The following is a 6,000-nucleotide window of genomic DNA, read 5'->3' on the forward strand; positions in this document are numbered from 1 at the left end:
TTCGTCTATGTTTGTATCCAAAATATATAGACAGGGGAACCAACATGAGCGTGTCTACTCGAACGAACAACAACCCACGCCCCATGAAAACAAAGTTAAACCTAGGTGAATTGCAAATCCCGGCCAGAATGTTAAACCTTGAGTCGGGACAGTAAACCACCCAGGGTAGTGAGTGAATTTTGTACTTGGTTATCTAGTCATATAATGCCATCGTTAATGCGCCTTAGGGCTCGAATCTGACCACAAAGATTTTTTACCGCCACAAATAAATATCAATTTATTCCCCCAAACTTCTTTATCCACCTAGAATTTTAATGATGCACTCTCGTACACTGAAGAGAAACATTTCCAATCCCACCAAAGACAAATGCATCCCATCAGGCCGATAAAACCCGGGATTCTTAGCCGAAATATCGATATCTAAAATGTCAAATTTGGCACTCTTTCTCACAGCAAAATTCCCAAAACGATTCACCATGCGACGCTTAGCCTCCATTGCATTTCCTCGCCAAAAACGACGCTGCAAATATCACACCAAACAATCGTACTCTCCGGACACATGGAAATTAGATAATCTATATTGAGTTAATTTTAAACTTCACAGACTTAACATTGGACGACATAAAATCGTTACCACCCAGATGGACTATGACCATACGCGGTTGAGCTGCAAAAAATACCTATAGCTGAATAGTTGCGTGAAAATCATCCCATTTCATACCAGATTCGCTCATCCAGACAATTACAAGGTCACCCGGAAGGCGGAGATTTGGTTTATTAGTCGCCACGGCATGCTCGCCCGCCCATCTCACTTATCGAGTCACCCACTATCCATACGTCTGAAATAATATTAAAAAAAATTCTTTTTTTTCTTTTTGGCGATAAACTCGAACAGTGACAGTCATGTACCAGGCGGTTCCATAGTTTAAAAGGTGTTACGCTCTTATGTATATTTTATATGCATCGGACCTCCACCGGCCCATTTTCATTATTACTTCCGGAGGCACGCCTTCACTAGCTAGCTGAGTGGTTCTACCAATTCTAAATGAGTGTGTTCTATACACGCCGGAACTCAAACCAAACTGCCAAACCACTGTCTGTAACACACCCGCAAACTGGGCTCTCGTCAACGGCCTTAAGTCTTTATGAACAAAGAGATAAGATGTATCAATCGGCCTGATAGCCACATACTTTTTGACGCTGCAAACTGCACAGTCCAGTAGACCAGCACAAGATAGCTTGATAACGACTCGTGCCCCTTTCTGCTGCGTTTTGGACACCCTTATTCGTACACATAAAGCAGTACCATTGCTTACGAAATAAACATCATCAAATTTCAAAGGCCTTTCTGACATAGCCACCGTAGTAAAAACAATTTCGCCTACCCTAAGCAATGCAAAATATGCTAATAAGTAGGCAGCTCTAAATGATGCCGCCTCGTATGCGTCAGAGCAAACACTATCAAGACAACCTAAAAAAATTGTTAGCAGTGGTTGAGTTATTGGCATTCTAGTATCTATTCGTTTTCGCGTGCGTTTGCATCATTAAAGCACTTTTTTGACGACAAAAAATCCCGTAGGTTCGTACCAACCGTTTAGTTTATGCCAATAAGCAAGTCCCGAAACATATGTGCTAATTGTCGAAGGTGAATAATTTGACTCAAAACAAAAAGCCATAAACAGAACAATCTGACGTTGTCACAGTGGCTTGATGACAAAGGCTCATTAAAGTCACAATAAAAAAATTCAACTAGCCAAAATGATATTTTATACATACTTGAACATGTATATCATCAATATAATACATTGCCATAAACATAAAATGAGATTTGAAAAAAAAAATACCCTATACTGTAATATGAAACAAGTGAAGAATGTTCGCCCGGCGAAAATGTAAACAAAGACCAATTCTCGTCGAAAATGATAACTTCCAACTAAGCTACAAACAAAATACCTGGCTCATATATGCAGCGACCAGTTATGTGCAGGTTAACACCAGTATCCTTGTCGAGAGAAACAGTATACGACGAAAATGCTTCAAAATGCGAATTTTCACAAGCGCTAGGAAGACATTGTGCTGTCAAAATGACGTAGTACCCGGCTCGCCTTCATCGATTAGCCAAAGCGACCGAAGGACGGGAACCACGGGAACACTCAACACTTTTACATAGACTATCGTTACCTTACCACAAAAGGTTCTCCTGTCAAATATTCAACCCGTCGTATAGTTTGCATTTTCTCAATTTATTACGCTGTTTGTATCATGATTATTACTTTATCGTAAAAAACAACAACAGGAGAACCTTTTGAGGTAAGGTAACGATAGTCTATGTAAAAGTGTTGAGTGTTCCCGTGGTTCCCGTCCTTCGGTCGCTTTGGCTAATCGATGAAGGCGAGCCGGGTACTACGTCATTTTGACAGCACAATGTCTTCCTAGCGCTTGTGATAATTCGCATTTTGAAGCATTTTCGTCGTATACTGTTTCTCTCGACAAGGATACTGGTGTTAACCTGCACATAACTGGTCGCTGCATATATGAGCCAGGTATTTTGTTTGTAGCTTAGTTGGAAGTTATCATTTTCGACGAGAATTGGTCTTTGTTTACATTTTCGGCGGGCGAACATTCTTCACTTGTTTCATATTACAGTATAGGGTATTTTTATTTATTTTCAAATCTCATTTTATGTTTATGGCAATGTATTATATTGATGATATACATGTTCAAGTATGTATAAAATATAATTTTGGCTAGTTGAATTTTTTTATTGTGACTTTAATGAGACTTTGTCATCAAGCCACTGTGGACGTTGTGGGGCTGGCCACTGTTTTGGTAAATTGTTACTTAAACGAAACTGCTCAAACGCTCAAAACGCTCGAGTATACGTTTGCATTGTGTTAGTCGACAGTCCATTAGCTATAAGTTCCTCTGCTCTGGCCTGAAGTCGTCCAGTAGGAATGGAGGTGCCTGATACGGCTCTTGGTCTGCTCCCGGTGCCAGATCTCGAAATCTCCGCCACTGCAAATGAGAAATTGCGTCACAGATCTGATTACGTGCACCCGGTAAGTTCTCTGCTTTCAACACCACATTAATATCTAGGCAGCGCAAAGTTAATACGCGGACAAGCGTCATGACATTAATTGATTTCGAAGACAGAGTGTTAATAATAATGTCGCAGAACCAACGACTCTTTTTGTTACGCAAGTAGTCACCCCAAGTATGTAATGCTACCACAATTGGGAAAAACTCGAGCACAGTAATATCCTTGGATATTTGCTGCTTAACCCAATATTCCGGCCACGCACCAAATGACCATCTGCCATTGTAATATAGACCAAACGCTATACCAGACGTATCAGACCGTAAATGTACATCATTGTTAGCCAACCAGAATTTGTCATAAAACACTGACACACCATTGAAATTAGCAAAGAACTTTTTCCACATCTCCAAATCTAGCCTGATACCAGCATTCACCCTCAAGTGGTGATGCGGTTTTGACAAACCACAAATTGAATTTATCAAACGCCTACAAAAGGGCAGACCTTAATTAACTCAAAGAAACAAAACGTTATTGTTCATTTTATCCATATAAATTGTATTATTTTGCTCTACTATAAAAATAATGTTTGGTACTGCTTTGTGTCATGCATTGGATTACGTTGTATTTGCTATTAGTATGTTTGTATGTTTTTTGGAAAGAAGGGAGTTCATGAGAGTTGAGTACTTTAGCACACAAGTGGGATTTGTAAATGACAAATTTGATAGGACAAGCAAATTTTTATACACATCTTAAAACGTTAATTTTGAGCTTTGTCGAAATATTAGATTTCAGCCAAGTCGGCAGCTAATGCCTTGAAATGTATGCGCAGATAATTTGTAAATAAATGCTCAAATAGCAAACCAAATATCAAGATATATTAATCCTCCAGACGATTCTTAAATCAGCGACGGAGTAAACAAATTACAACTTCATGTTACTTCAGCTGTCCTTATTTAGCTTTTATGTACCAGTAATCACTTATGTGAACTTAAAAGTCTGGCCTCAGTATTACAAAATACTTAATTTATTACTCATTTTCAACTTTTTTTTCAAAAATATTCAAAGTTTTATAAATTGTTACCTTTATTAAATGCGTTTTATTTTTATAGATTGTGTTCATAAAATCTTTTAGTAAATATTCCAAAGAAAAAGGGTATTAAAGCAAAAATAGTTCATGCTCAATCTATCTATTTTGCGATATTACTTAAGAACATTTTCTATAAAATATCAGCGACACTTAGGCACAGGACACATAATATAATGACGACTTAAAAATACAAATAACAACATTTATAATTTTGAATCATGTCATTAGCTTATATGTTGAAATGTTATTTGAGACTAGGATTAATAAAAATGAAAGCTACAGGAACAAGGAACTATTTTTAATTAATGATACAATTCTTGGCAAAATTTCAACTTGACGGAATTTTGAAGAACGATGCAACACTGAAAGTTTGGTCAATGATTGCATCATTAAATTAAAAGCAAATCTAAAATAGTTCACACGTGTAGAAGCAGAACATAGCATAGTATTTCATAGGCTTAGAAATAAAAAAAAATCTGTCAAAAACATAGAAGTTCACGTCATTAACTGGTTTGTTAACATCGATTTTGACACATGTTTTAGTCACGTGACTTCTCACCCTGGAATTGATTGTATCACCCCTAAGACATGTGTCCGAGTACTTTTATTTTAGGATTCATAAATTTTCAATTTTCAAAAATGCAAAACAATGTGCATTTAAGAATGTGCTTCTGTCCGGATTTTATGCTAAGGAAAACTAAAATCATGGCATCGATCATTTTCAACACAATTTGCTCGCTCGAATCGCAGAAATTGAGACATATTGTATCATAAAGGACATTCATTCCATAAAACGTTTCGAAACAAATGTTATTGGGTTTTTTTCGTGAAGTCATTTTTAGTTGAATAGTTTTTATTGAACAATTTCTTGTTCATATAGGCATAAGCGTTATATTTTCAATCACCGTCTTCATATAAATATACCACTTGATACTATCTATTTCCAATTTGTGGTTAAAATTTTGCTACATGCCACTTTGGCTTTGACGAAACATATTTTGCAAACCTGTTTTTGCGTTTCTTTCTTGAAGAACTTGCTTTATGAAATTGGAATCAATCTTATTCATGACGCTGAGTTTTATGTATTTGTCAACATGGGCCATTATCTTCTTGATTACCTTGTTTGGTTATTTTTTGTTGTTGATAAATAATGTTGTTTTCTTCTAATAAGGTATGATTATGAAAGAATTAACATCATCTGGAGGGTTGAGGATGCGTTAACAGTACTGCACTTATTGTAAATGAAATTCTAAACTGGCCCTATTGTCTGCTCTACATGTACATCCAATCTGGGGCGCTTGATTTTTAAATGTTGAGTGTGTTGTTCACTAAAAAAGACTTTTCATAACTATGTTAATTGTGATAACTGCTCATAGGCATATAGTCTCGCAATTTGCATACGCAAATGCGAATTTTCAGTGTCAACGTTGATTTAAATGACGTCACAATACCTTTCAGTGATTCATAGGTCTTTTTGACAGGCGCGAGGCTTAATTGAAAGTTGTTGAAATTTTGGAGGGGCTAACACTTAGTCGGTATTGAGTAATTTCTTTGTGAATAAGAAACCACGGTCCAATGCATTATTACGCAATCCTTAGATTACTTTTTCCCGAAAAAATACTAACCTATACTAAACCGTGAACATTTATACGTGGTTTTTGTGAGTAGTTTGACATGTCGGATGTTTCCTGTAGTTTCAAGTTTTTATTACTTTTTAACAGTAAAATCAATAATTAAGATCTCGAACTGTTACTATCACAACATATATCATGAATTGTTGTGTCCTTGTCCGTCGGTACCACGGATTGTTGTGTCCAGGCAGTAGTAGGGCCGTTCCTGGCCCATATCTAATAGCTGGTCCGTCGGGACCATG

The sequence above is a fragment of the Mya arenaria genome, chromosome 1, assembly GCF_026914265.1.
Source record: "Mya arenaria isolate MELC-2E11 chromosome 1, ASM2691426v1".
Lineage (NCBI taxonomy): Eukaryota > Metazoa > Mollusca > Bivalvia > Myida > Myidae > Mya > Mya arenaria.